Genomic DNA, 13,754 nt, shown 5'->3' with positions numbered 1-13,754 from the left:
CACAGCCAGCCGGGCACACACGTTGATACACATCGATCGTCAAAGATAAAGACACAATAACTTTCTAATATTCGCCTGGAACGCTCTGATTCTGCCGGGATCTATCGCTTCGTTACCGTTACCCAAGAATCGCCGATCGTTGAACCACTTGGATAAGCTTGGATATCGAGGACGTTGGTAATTTCACGTAACGGCGAAATTTTTCGGTAATCGAAGCTGCAGTTTAATAGTATAGGTAGTATACAGGGCCCAATTGGGAAGGGCAAGGGGGCCAGCAGGCTTGAAACAAAAGGGTTTTGTTATTCAACAAACACTTACAAAAAAAAATTGTATTCACTGTCAAAAAATTATATTTTAAAATAATTATTTGTAATTAACTGTGAGGGGCGGCAAAAATCAGTTTTACCCAGGGCGGCGGAAGTTACCTACAGTGAAAAGCAGTAGTGTTTCTTCTGGGATTCTCGAAGAGAATGGACCTATAACAAATCCTTGTAGTCTTCACACGCAATTTCTTTTACAATTCTTCTTCCAGTTCTTCTTCATCCTCGTGCAGTTTTCCTACCTGAAACACGTCACCAGCTGCATTAGATGGCGAACGAAGCTTTGCATGTGCACCCGAACGCAACCCTCCGAAGAGCGAGCGTGATTGCAGGAGGACCATTAAGAGTAAGACATTACGGAGATACCCGAGCGGCATTGTCCATCGAACACGCGAGCGCACAGATGTCGAGGGGGTGGTTGGCGTCGACGCGGGGTAGCCGAGCGTATATATAAAACCGCGCCGACACACGAAGCGATCGGAGGGGAAAAATCGCTGGGCCTGCGGTGGAAAAATAGCCCTACACGCATCGAAAGGGGATACAGCGTCGAGTGTTGATCTAATTAAAATTACAGGCAGCCTATTAGCTGCGCGAGTCCCGGAGCAGCTTCGATACCGGTAACAACGCAACGGCCACGAGGCGGGAGTTAACTTATGGTGGCGTGCAAGAGAGAAACGCCCGGCAACCGGAGTCGGTCCCCGGCGGTGGCTAACGAAGCGGATTTAGTAATTGTTTTGTTGCATATCGCCCGCAGAGCGGAGGCCTGCTCGACGCGCCATTACTGGTTCTACATTGTAAAACACTCCTCATTGATAGCACGAGCCTCTTTCAGTCGGCCTGCGATGACGATCCGGTACCCATCCCTGTCCATGGTGCACCGTTGCACGAGGATAGAGCATCGAGTTTTTCCTGGTCCACCGTCCATCTCGCTCACGGTCGAATGAGCGATACTTGAGTGAATTTTCGAAGAGGTAGATCAGAGAATTGTGCGACAGGTCTCCTTGTTTAGAAGGTTGAGAGACGAGGATGCACAGGAGGATAAACAGCTACTTCAAGGGGGAACACCACTGTGATGGCCGGAAAAGTAAGCAGCTTTCAAGAATTTTTTCGGGAATAATTTACAGGTTTCATAGAAAATTTGTATTACCCACCTTTAGTACAATGTCTTAAGAGACTATAAAAAAAGTAAATAGCAAAAATGCAAACGAAACTACACTCGTATATTTTATAAAAAAAAGTGAAATTTTAATTCGGACTTGCTGTTCTATAGTTACACATTCAAGATTAATTAATATATTAAAATTTAAGCATGCTTTCCTATTTATTTTTTTGTATAATCTCTTAAGACATTGTACTAAAGGTGGGTAATCAAAATTTTATATGAAAACGGTAAATTGTTCCTGAAAAAAAGTTCTTAAAAACGGCTTACTTTTCCGACCGTCACAGTTTGTTCTTAAATTGGACGAAAGAGGTTGAAAGGGATTCCTTGAATTCTGTGTATAGAATTTGGGAAATTGCAAAGGATTAATGGTGCTTGCCGCCTGGGCCTTCCCAAGAATATCCCATAAAACCATCTTAAAAAAAAATTATGATTTTATCCAAACACTATAATTTTTTTCTGTAGGCACTATTACACTTAGCCCGTTTTTAGTAAACTACCTCTTCATCTTCCCCCATGAATGGGCCCCTCAGAACGTTTACCGCCTGAGCCTTTTTCCTTAAATCTGCCGCTGCCTCCTCACCAATTCTTAAGTAATTAGTATCAAAAGTGTTTGAGAATTCTCAAGCGCCGTTCATCCCAACTTCACAGAAAACAAACCTCAAACCCCGCCCCGCTCCACTGAGTGGATTGTTAGCAAGACCGGTCACCCAAGCCTGAATTTATAATGCTATTAATTGCCCGCGTTTCCGCCCTTATATTTCATTGCCTGGGCCCCTGCGCGTTCCTGCACGCGCGCTTCGATGCTCGATACGTATCTGTCGATCGGTATCCAGGCCACGGATACCACCTAGCCGCGTTTGAGATACCGCGTTTTCCGTCATGAATTGTGGCACGCGCAGGTACTCTCCTGTCTCTGACTTCCTTCCACTCCCTGGCCGCCGTAGCTCGAGGTTTACGCGTTGTTCGAGGTGCAGCATTAAGAAGCTCTCCAACTACCCGCGACGCTTCTCCTTTTGCTAGCGCCGCTCGATCCGCGGATTTATCGCGCCATTAATTGGACCGCTTTGTACGCTGAAATCGTTCGCGGCGACGTTACGTGTCTCGGCGAACGATCGAGCATTAAGATCGGCCGGTTTATCGGGGACGCTCGGCCAGCGAATCTTTCATCGGCCGAGCGTCATAAACGGCCGATGCTCGAGCGAAGTCGAATTTCGAGCGTAACGGCCGCGAAACGGATGATAAATCAGGGATTTAATTAGAGAGCCGCGGTGAAACGATACGATCTACGCTTCCCAGCGTCCGAGTGTTTTCCCACCGACGCCGCCCGTTCTAATCACGGCCATTTTATGCGGGCAGATAATTTCCGTGGATTTTTTACCGGTAACCTAATATAATCCTCGAAGGCTAGCCAGTTTCCCCGCCGCGAAGCAATCGAAAAACCAAATCGATTCAGCCGGAGCAGCCGTGACCGGCGCGGCCGCGCGATCACGCCTAATCGATCTCGAGCAAGATTGATTTCAGTTCTAACGCCGTTCAGCGACCGCTGCCCGTGGCCGCGGGTAATAAGCTCCGACTCATTGGACGGTAATTAAATACGGCCGGCGTTGGCGTATCCGAGAAAATGAACCGGCGATAACGTACGAAGATCTCGATAAGGAATCGGTATGAATGCGATCCAGCTGAAACGGCCAGCCGCGAGTAATTGGCCGACGATAATTACAGGTGTCAACGATCATTTTTCGTGGGGTGTATGGAAATCACGCTGGCCTCCTCGCGGCGAGTGTTTAATTTCGTGTACACTGTCGAGCAAAAGCATAGGGCCTCGGAAAAGGCGCAATGCTTCGTTTCGCGAGGGTGATGTCTGTGTACTAATAGGAATTACGGTTTCTGCTTTTTAAGGGGACCATTCGAGGCTTTTCAGAATTCTAATCAGTGAACAAAAGAGTATTCTAGAATATTAGATGTATGCAATAGGCTACCGATTTTTGTGGAAAGCAACTGTGAACCAAGGCAGGCCTCAAAAACTATGATTACTATAAAATCCCTTAAATTTTCAGTGGAAGATCGATGGTGAAGGCTTCTTTAAATCCCGTACAGTTTCCTTTTAGATTGCATATAAATCAGAAAATGCTGCACGCGGTCTCAAGACTCTTGGCTCACAGTGTACGCAGGAAAATCGTTTAGCGGTTCGATTGCGTTTCAATTTCAAATGAGATATCAACTTTTACACAGAACACCACTCGAAATAACCCCAGTGAACCGGCCGCTGCTGGAGCACGTGGCACCTTGGATTAACATGTCCTAGTCGGTGTTCGCAGGAGTGGCAGCCCCTTTTTTTCGCGCGCTCGATCAATGGCGCCCGGGCGCGACGTAATTGGATTGTAATCGATATAATTACCGAACGCAAACGATCGATCGACCCGCTGATCGAGGCGATCCCGAGCGAGGAGGCTGGCCCGATATACACCGGTGAAACGCGCGTCAAGTGGCATGCGCATGATTTATCGATCGACCGATAGTCACGTGAGGAAAGGATGCGTTTTATCGTGCCAACGTTGCCTGGGGTACGGAACATGCCGCGTTATGTAAGTGGCTTGTAATCGAAGAGAAGGCAAATGGAGGAGTTCCTGAAGAAAGAATGCTACTGGTCTGCGGAGACCAACGAGGAAGAATTCGACAGCTGGGAAGACTAATAACCTTCTTCTAGATTCTTGACGTCTGCTCACAGAAGAATCCTTCTACCTCAAGGGGAGGTTCTGGTCTAGAGCCCCCCAAAAATAGGTGATCTTTAGGAATTAATTAAAGGAAAACTACTATATATAATTTAATGGGGCTTTTTGCATTGTATTAAGGATGTCTTATATTATAGAAATATATTTTTTGTTTTATAATTAATGATTACAGACGGCACTAGGGAGTCGTTAAAGTCAAGGCGTCAAAAAATTCATCCAAATCGGTGGGACCTGTATCCCCAAAAGTTATTATCCGATTCGACTGAAACTTTTTTTATTTTGAAGAATATACTTCTGGCTACGGGGGAAACCAGAAAAAAATGCAAAAATTACATTTTTTTAGAAAATAACGGCACTTGAAGTTTGAAATCACTTTCCCCCTATATTTTTCGTTCTTTCAACGCTTTGGAAAATTATAAATTTTCAAATTTTTGTATTTTTTTCTGGTTTGCCTCCTAGCCAGAAGTATATTCTTCAAAATAAAAAAAGTTTCAGTCGAATCGGATAATAACTTTTGGAGATACAGCTCCCACCGTTTTGAGAACACTGTTTCGGGAATTTTACGAATTTCAACAAATCCTTTTAAACAAGTATTCCTAAAAGGTTGAACATTCGAAAAATGAAATAAAAAGAAAATCGACTTTTAGACCGGAACCTCCCCTTAATGTAGGATAACGCCTGAGACTTTGGAGACTTGAGGCAAGCACATTGGAAATTCAGAAATTCGCAGCGAGGACACTGGAGGCTGAGAAACTCGAAACAAACACCCCGGTTTTATTTTTAATCTCGAGGAAATAAATTATTGGGGAGTACTTGTATGCTTGCAGATATTTGACAATTGAACTACTTGAGAGTTACGGAAATCTATTTAAACGAATACCACCGTTACTGAAGCAACACACGTGTCGCAACAACATCGACTGCGATCATTGACAATGCATATCAGGAAGGGACGATTGGAAAAATGAATCACGAAGCGAGAACATGCTCTTCATTGTCTGCCCATTGAACCGTGGAGCCGCAGTTATTCATGCTAGTGCAAACAATACGTGGAGCGCGCTGACGTAGGAAACGAGGGTGGGTGGAACAGGGCGAGATACGCTCAAGGCGGCGCACAATTAATTATAATAATTAGTGTCTGGTCTAGAGGACAAGTGAGGCGAGTGTAAGCACGAAGAACGCAATGCGTCTGGGCGAGGGAAGGCTGCGATTTTCATTGCATCCTTGGTACAATCGTTGAAGCCCACTCCAAGGGGCCTACTATCATTAAAGCCTTTCAAATGCAATGAATTTCCAATTTGATTTCTCGAAGGCAAAGTCTCCGAACAAAGACATCCAATCTTCTATTTCATTCACGTCGGTGTACTACAAGTTTGCCCCTACTTTGTGCACTTTAGAATTGAAACGACGCAAGTACTGCTGTGGACCGTGGACACTGCTAAGATTATTACACTCCGCAGTGCACTGAAACCACCGAGATACCCTTCAGAACGCTTGCCGGCCGCTTCCACTGGCCATACATGTTCCAGTACATCGGAGCAGTCGGCAGTAAACGCGTTTGCAGCCTCGCTTAATCGACCAGAGCAGAATGTCATCGGCCATAATCCACTTACAACAATTCACTGCCAATACCGGACACGTAACGTAGAAACGAGCGGCCGGCGCACCGTGGCTGGATCGTCCTCGTTATCGCGTCGCAGCCGGTCGTCCTCGCCGCGATCAGGATCGCCTGGAGGAGCGCTTTTCGACGAGCGAACCTCCTATATTTAGAGATCGCCGCGCTGGAATCGAGGAATCTAATAAATTCCGAGGGAAGGACGTTAATGCACGTCCGTTCGAGATGTAGCTGGAGCGAGCGCACGGAAGGGTAGGGAGGATTGGGAAAAAGACGAATGAAACCGATGACGATATTCCCCCGCGAGGGCGAAGCACGGCTAGGCTGGCACGACGAAAGCGAGATGGAAAGCTGGATACGTATCGGGCTGGCAGTGAAAGGGAGACGAAACGATCTAGGGAAGAGGGGACACGGGCGGAGGAACATGGGGCCCGCTATCGAGCGCGGGGGAGTTGGCCGAGTAGTACTTACTCAAAGAGCAAGTCAACAGCGGCAGCTCGCTGCTAACTTATGAGCGCGCGGAGATCCCTCGACCGACTACTAATGGGACTAGTACTACCAGTATAAACTCACCACCGACGGAGAGACAGACGAAGATGCCGCTAACTATCAAACTCCTCTCTTCCCTCTCTCTCTCTCTCTCTTCGGCAACCATCTCCAGCTCTGTTCCTCCCATTTGCACCCTCGCAACTTCTCCCTCCCCCACGCCCCATTTCCTCCTTCCCTCAGCTACTCGCCGCAACAGCGTGTCTACCTGCTCCTACCTGCTATTTTAATAAATACGCGCAACGTCGCGGCGCAACGCTCCACGGGCACTTTTAGAAACGTAACAAATGGTTACACGTCAGGCGCGGGGTACTTAAGAAAGGCCCGAGCTGCCGCACTAAATCATAGAAATCGTACGGTATAAATTACTGGGCGCGGGCGCGCGTGCACAATGCGCGCGGAGGTTCCGCCGGCCGCGAGGAGCACGCTGCCAGAAAGTCCAGCTCCGATAATCCTCGACGCGGGGCTCGTAAAGCACCGCTCACTTAGCCCGCTCGGGCCTTAGCGGATGCACGTGCACGCGCGCGGAAATGACGGACACGCGCTGGCCAGCGGCGGCCTGGAATTATTATAGCACCGGGCTGGATTCACGGCGCTGGACGATACGCGGCGATACGTTCATCCTCCTGACGCTGGTAGCGTGTAGGTGATCCGGAGCGCGGGCGATAGCGTTCCCAGCGTGCGCGCGCGCGCGCGCGCCACGGTCCGCGTGTTACCGCGCCGAGAGGGCACACCCGCGCCCGAGGCACGCGCTGCGTGGACACGCAATCCGGTGCGCGCCGGGCGATCGAGGAAACGGCTGCTGGCCGGGGGAAAAGATCAGGTGGTTGAGAAACCTGTGCTCAAAGGTTCTCGTAACGGGGAATTCAGAGAACGATGGATACACGCTTGATTTGATAGTTATTAATGGTGGCTCTGGGTAGTTTTCTGGCAGCACGCGGCTCTGGAATTCGCTATCGCGAGTGGTTCTCTGGAGGAGCCGGGGAAACTTGTGGCTTCAAGGCTGATTCCAGAGTCGAGCGTGTCACTTTCAGAGCGGGTGGTTGGGGAACTCGCGCTTCGAGATTTTCCTAATGAGGGATCTGGGGATTGATGGATGCAACCGAGCTTTCGGAGTTATTGATGGTGATCCTGGTTCTTGAGAACAGGTGGCTTTGGGAATCTGCTTTTGGGATTGTTAGTACGGAGCAGCTGAGAGGATATACGCTTCTGAGTGTCGTAGCTGGCCTTCTTAAGAATATAAATTTCTTTGGGAAGCAGTCGCTGGATTACGCGAGTTCACCAGCACGGTCCACGGTTAGAAAGTATCGGTTCTCATAATGAGAGCCATGTGACGAGTTCATTTCGCCACTACACGCTTGTTCCCCCGTGCAACGCGCGCGGTTAGAACCCGGGGTGGGCAAGCAGAGAGAGAAATTGAGGAAAGGAGAATGATCAATTTCAAGGACCAGCGAAAACGAATAATGTATCGCTCGTTTAACACAAGATCTGATAGAGGCCGTGTTCGAAGGTGGTATATGAACCTGCCACGCTCTCGTGATACCTAGACTTTCCGTTTGTGTAAATTATTTCTCTCATTTCCAGCCTTCCTACACAGGAATCGAACCGTTATTGAATTTGATAGATAACGACATTTTATACGACAAGTTTGCCCAGCGACCCGAACTCTCGGTAACTTATTAGATCTCGGTGAATGGTGGCCGTTTAAAGGTGAACTCGGTTCATACCTAATAGACACCGAGCACATAGATCTCCGAGCTTCTAAAATATCCTAAACCATCCAGATCCCCAAGTGCAAACTCCTTAACTCTCCTTTCCAACAGACAAGACACCTTCGAGATACTTCTACACCCACTTCAAGGCCTCCTAGAATTCCCCACGATCAAAACATTCCAACACAAATGCTCTAACTACATTCTCCAAAATTAACCGCTACTTTCAAGCTCCTCCTAGCCACAGCGCTGCCAACGGAAACAAGAAACTCCTACGTGAATCCTCGAAGGCGTCTTCAGCTTCAACAAAGCAGGTACCCAGAGAAAATAAACCTGCGAGCACAAATAAAAGTCTACCTAGCTACTCCATTCGCGTCTCCTCAATGAGACAAAAGATTAACCCTCGTGTTTCCCGGGTTCCCTGATCGATCCATCGACATCACCGCGCGGGACGTCCCCCGGGAGGAAGTGGTCCGCGGGCAGGCCCATAGATTTAATCGCGGCGCGTTATTCGTTTCGCTGGCGGAGCATCGTGCCGGACGCCGGTCCGCGGGCATCGATCGCACATACTTACGTCTGATCGTCGATATCCGCTCGTCGCTCAACATCCACGGGGAACGGACGCGTAGGGAACGAATGTCGCCCGTCAGCCGTCGCCTTTCGGTCTATTTTCTGCCCTCGAGCCGCTCTTCGTCTTCCTTCGGCCGCGTCGCGGCGTACCGGAACGCCGAAACGTCGATTAATCACCGAAGCTGGATAATTGATAAATTGCGGGAATCGAGGGCGGGGACACGCGGATGTGCCGACGCTGTACGACCGTACGGACGGATTATGAGCGTCGTATAAGCGGGGTATCGCGCTCGGCGATCTTCAACGCCGGCGTCGAAGCACCAGCGGCGACCGATCGGCCTCGAGCGATACCGCCGCGCGGCAGATGAAATAGAACCTGCCGCGAGTGAAACCGTTAGATGGTGCGATCCTGGTAGAAACGAAGGTGATCGGGAGGAGTTGATGAACTTCCAGGAGGTATCCTCAGTGCTTCATGTTTCGAGGGTTGGAGTAGCAGCGTTTTTAATTTTGCTTTTAATTATTCAATGTGGTAGGGGTTGTTGAAAGTAGATTCCTAATCGATATTTGAAGTTCGATTTCATTTATGCATGCGTGAGAGCCCTGAGGACTAGAACGAGGAAGAGTTTGATTTAGGGATCTATGTAGAAACGTTCCATTGACTCAAAGCGAGTTAGAAATAATTTAGCAGAAGTCTGAATGTTTCTCGTAATTTTATACGAAGCAGTATTAACGACTCTCAGGCGCTGTTAATTTCGAGCGGCACGAAATAATTGTTGCGAGTGATTGTACGGCTCTTAAGGCGCGTTGACACGAGGGGGTGGGGCTGGATTTATCGCGATTTTAAAGCGGATTACGCCACGCGGCTTAATTACCATGCACGTCGCGCACCGTTTAACGAAGCCGCGTCGATTATAAGCCGAACGAGCCAGCCACGGTGTCGATTATCCTGATCCTTTTTACCTCCACGAGCACGGGGTCTAGCAGCAGCGGTGCACCGAGCCTTGGTGAACATTTAAATTCAACTTTCTAATTCGTGCAAATTCGTATTTCTCCGCATTTCCCCATAACGCCACCCTCTATCACTTGCTCGCAAATTTTCAAACTGAATAATACCGAATGCAGAGAATCCTCTATTTTGAATTATCTAAAATTCTTTTAGGAAACCACTTGTCGCGACGATTTTTCTTCCCCATTTCTAGCAAGTGGCTGGGCTGAGCTGGTTGTTCGCGAGGTCATAGTACATTTCAGCGATAGAGGGTGAACATTTCGATACTCAGAAGTGACTTCTATATTTAGTCCAGCGGCTCCAAGTTTCTGCATTTAAATCAGCGGCACTCGATCGCACGTGCGCCGGTTCTTGGCGCTACAATGATGCAGAGGAGAGCGTTATCGGCGATAATAAATGCTCGACAGCCCCGTATAATGGTACGAAGGGAGTGTTGGCCGTTCGGCGCGAGACTCGCGGAATTTATCGGTAGGATCATCGGCGAGGTAAGAAGGTCGGGATTAACGGTGGTCGCGTCCAGCACGAAAATAAAACGCTCCTTAAAAAGCCACTTCTCGCTGACCCGGTGTGTAAGCCGCCACGTTGAAAAATGCTGCAACCACCGGCGAAACCTTCGGGAACATGTTACTGTGACGCTCTTCCTTTTGTCTCCTGCAACGCAATTAAGAATCAAATTACTAGAACACGATGGCAGGTCGCGATTGCGCGATAAGGTAGCCCATCAAGGTCGGCGCGAGATAAAGACCTTTCTGTTGGTTTCTGCCCAATCAAATTCTAATTTTCGTGTTTGCCTTGCTCGTGGATTGATACAACTGTTGATTTGGGTCTCGCCGAGATAAGTTATCACAACGTGGAAAGGCTGTTTCCTCGATAGATTAAGATTAGCCTTTGATTTGTTTATTATAGGGATACGTTTATTCCAATGTGGAAAATGCTGTTTCCTTAGTGGATTAAGATTAGCTGCTGATCTGTGTTTTATTGGAACGAGTTTGTTGCAACGTCGACGTGCTGGCTAATATCAGACATTCTGTTTGCGTGCGGTTAATTAATATGTGTTTACACCGTGTAACGTAGAATGTAGGGTTTCTCGCAAATGGAGTAGAGATTTTTACTGATCTCCCTAGAATGTTTGAATTAATTATGCTGCGTGTAATCTGTGTATCTGAATGCAACTGTACAGCGAGTGCTTTCGAGAGACACACGCGTTTCAGGTGTTCCACGCATAATTAACGAAATATCAGGACATCTTGGATCCATACATCACAACTACATCAACTCTAATAAAATTTATATCCAGAAATAGTAAATCTCCACTAGATCCTTGAGGCTTACGTATGGGGTACGAAAGCTTGCATCCCCTAAGAAGATACACCGTGCCTTGAGAAGTCAGTAAACACAAAGGTTCCCAAGATAAAAAGCAACTTCAAGGAAAATTAAATATTTCATCACCCATCAGCGAGCTTCCCGGATTCTCTTTCTCAAACCCAAGAGCTTCAACTCCCAAACCAAGCCACCCAATCCACAGCATCCCCTTCGATCTCATACCCACCCACATCTCCCCCAATTTCGCCCCCCCCCCCGCGAGTATCAAGGACGTCCCTTCTATAAATACATGCGGGCAACAGTACCGACGGGAGATCCTTTTCCTGATCGCGGGACTCTCGCCGGACAGCCGAGTCCCCGGTCTATCGGTGGCCGGCCGTCTCGAACGCATTGTTCGATAATGCAGTGCCGCTTAAATCGCGCCGCGGAGGCCCGATTTCATGGGGGACACATTCCCAGACGGTCGGTGGTCTTGGCGCCCGCCTATCACCGGCCAGCAAACCGTGGCGAATAACTTATCGGGCGCGAAACCGCGCCGCCGGCAGCCGGCAGCAGCAGGCCAGGACACTCGCGGCCGGGAGCAACGTATCGCGATCCGAGATTCGAGCGATCGTTGCGGAACGAGGGGGATCGGGGGCGCCCTTAGTCACCCGAAACACCGATAGCGTTTCCGTCTTCTATCTTGGCGACTTCCATTCTACCTGAAACCGCCGTGGCTCCTGCCACTTCCCTCGCGAGATTTGCGATACGAGCCTCCCGCAGATACGAGATTCGTACGCACCGTCCAGCAGCGTACTTACAAGGTGTGCCCGAGATACTTTCTTAGGCCGTTTCGCGGCGAAACAGTCCGCTGTTAATTCAGACCTCTAGAATCGAACCAGTTTAAACATTCAGATGACAAATTTCATTAAACACACCACCGGCTGCTCCAATCTCAAAATGGCCCCCTTGGAGAACGCTAAAAAATTCTTCTTGATTGCAATTTGCTTCGCCGTTTTTTTAAAAAAAAAGCTGCGCTGACAACTCGTCGACACCTCGGTCGAAAATACGAGGCGGCACTTCCTCCTGGGGACGCACTTGAAGCCGGTTTCTCGCTTACAATGGCCGCGTTACGACACGCGCGATTATACGCGCGCGCGCGCGCGCGCTAGGGGATACGTTTTAACCGGCACGTTAATTTATTCCCGTTGCTGCCTATCGAGGGCGGCCACGCGAGTCCGTCGGTGATCCGGCGAAAAATTCGCGCCGATCGGACGACACAATGGGCCATTGAGAACGAGCCGCGCGTCGCCGGGCGCCGATAGCGCTTATGCAGGCGTCGAAGTCGCCTGGAAACCGCTCCCGGCCGCCTTTTTTCCATCGGCGTGCAGCGCGAAACGTGCAATAATGTGTTAACTGGATAGCCTTGGAGTAATCTGGCGGCGTGAAATTTATTTAGACGATCCCCCGCAGTAAAATGTCCGCGGCAAGCGATCGATATCGACGCCTCTACAATGCTGCCTCCGTTTTTACAGCACTCGCCGAGCGGGGCATCTCGCGCGCTCCTTGGATCGCGGCCGTCGAGAAAGGTCAAAGGATGCACGCACGGCTGCCGCGCCCCGTTGCTCGCCGGCACCGCTAATAAAATACCCTGTTTATACGTCGAACGTACACTATAATTGACGATGTAAGGGGCCCCGCGGGCACGCGGTAGGCGATGCCTACAAGTGTAATCCATTAAGATGCGCCCACTTTGTTTCCTGTCGCTGAACGGGCGCCGGAGTGCTGACAGTGCTGCCGTCACGTTGGTGACACTGTCTGTGTAAACGTGGATGCGAGACAGTGCCTCGACGCTTGGTGGCTTTGGAGACAGACGCGGGGTGAAAATTGGAAAGCTGCTGGGATGTAAGACGAAATTTCGCAAGCTACTAGATGGTACAGGGTGTATAGAATTTTTGTGTAAACACCGCCACAGCGGCGGAGCAAAATTGTACTTGACCTAGAAATTCAAGATCTAATTTTTTTTATTTTAATGTCACCAGGATAAAAAGTGTCAAATGAAACATTTTTTAAATGGTTCTTTGTTTGATATATACTTTGGAACATAGTTCCTTTATCGCTGCTTATCCTCCCAGTGTGATCACGTTAAAATAAAAAAAGGTTGACCGCATATTTCTAAGTTAAGAATAATTTTGCACCTAATTTTTCTACCGATCCAAAGGCGTGAAATCCCGCTGCGGTGGTTAAAAGTATTGAATGTCAAAGGATTAGAGGTGAAGTCGGATGAATGCTTAATCTTGTTCGTTCAAGGTTCAATTATTTGCCTGGCGTTACTTGTACTTTCAGGCACTCGATTTCGCTCCGTTTCATCGAGTTTACACAGGGGCCGAATGGAGAACGTATTGTAAACTACGGAGAACGTCGGCTCGCGAGTGGGCAACAATGTGTGATACCTATGCATTGCATCTATGCGCTCGCCCGTGCATAGGCGTGAGCAGGTCGCAGACGGCGGAGTCGTGTGTCAACGTGCACCGAGTTTCGCAAGTTCCCTACTAGACTATGTCTAGCACGGATCCCTCGTAATCGAATACCCGCGGTCGTTAGTCATCGGGTGAACAGAGCGTTCCATTCATTAAACTTTGCGCTGTACGCGCTCGATCGAAAGAAAATGGGGTTAAATTATTTCCTATTGCGGCTGTTCACCGTTACCTGCATCTGGACCGAAATAAAACAATGTCACTTCTTAACGCGGAAAGTTCAAAGGTAGATGAACGCACACCGATACGAAT

The 13,754-nt window shown here is 48.8% G+C and overlaps 1 long non-coding RNA gene across 1 annotated transcript in view; it reads right to left on the bottom strand.

The window, feature by feature from the left end:
- Window positions 1–533: 533 nt before the first annotated feature.
- The window catches only part of LOC143374526 (uncharacterized), a 56,223-nt gene continuing 43,002 nt past the window's right edge, over window positions 534–13,754 (bottom strand). Inside the window, exons 2-3 of the long non-coding RNA XR_013086681.1 lie at window positions 10,226–10,314; window positions 534–562 (exon numbers count right to left, since the gene is read on the bottom strand). This is a non-coding gene — a long non-coding RNA (uncharacterized LOC143374526). The remainder of the gene's footprint in view (window positions 563–10,225; window positions 10,315–13,754) is intronic.

Source organism: Andrena cerasifolii, chromosome 11 (genome assembly GCF_050908995.1).
Source record: "Andrena cerasifolii isolate SP2316 chromosome 11, iyAndCera1_principal, whole genome shotgun sequence".
Classification (NCBI taxonomy): domain Eukaryota; kingdom Metazoa; phylum Arthropoda; class Insecta; order Hymenoptera; family Andrenidae; genus Andrena; species Andrena cerasifolii.
This window is presented reverse-complemented; position numbering and strand designations above follow the sequence as displayed.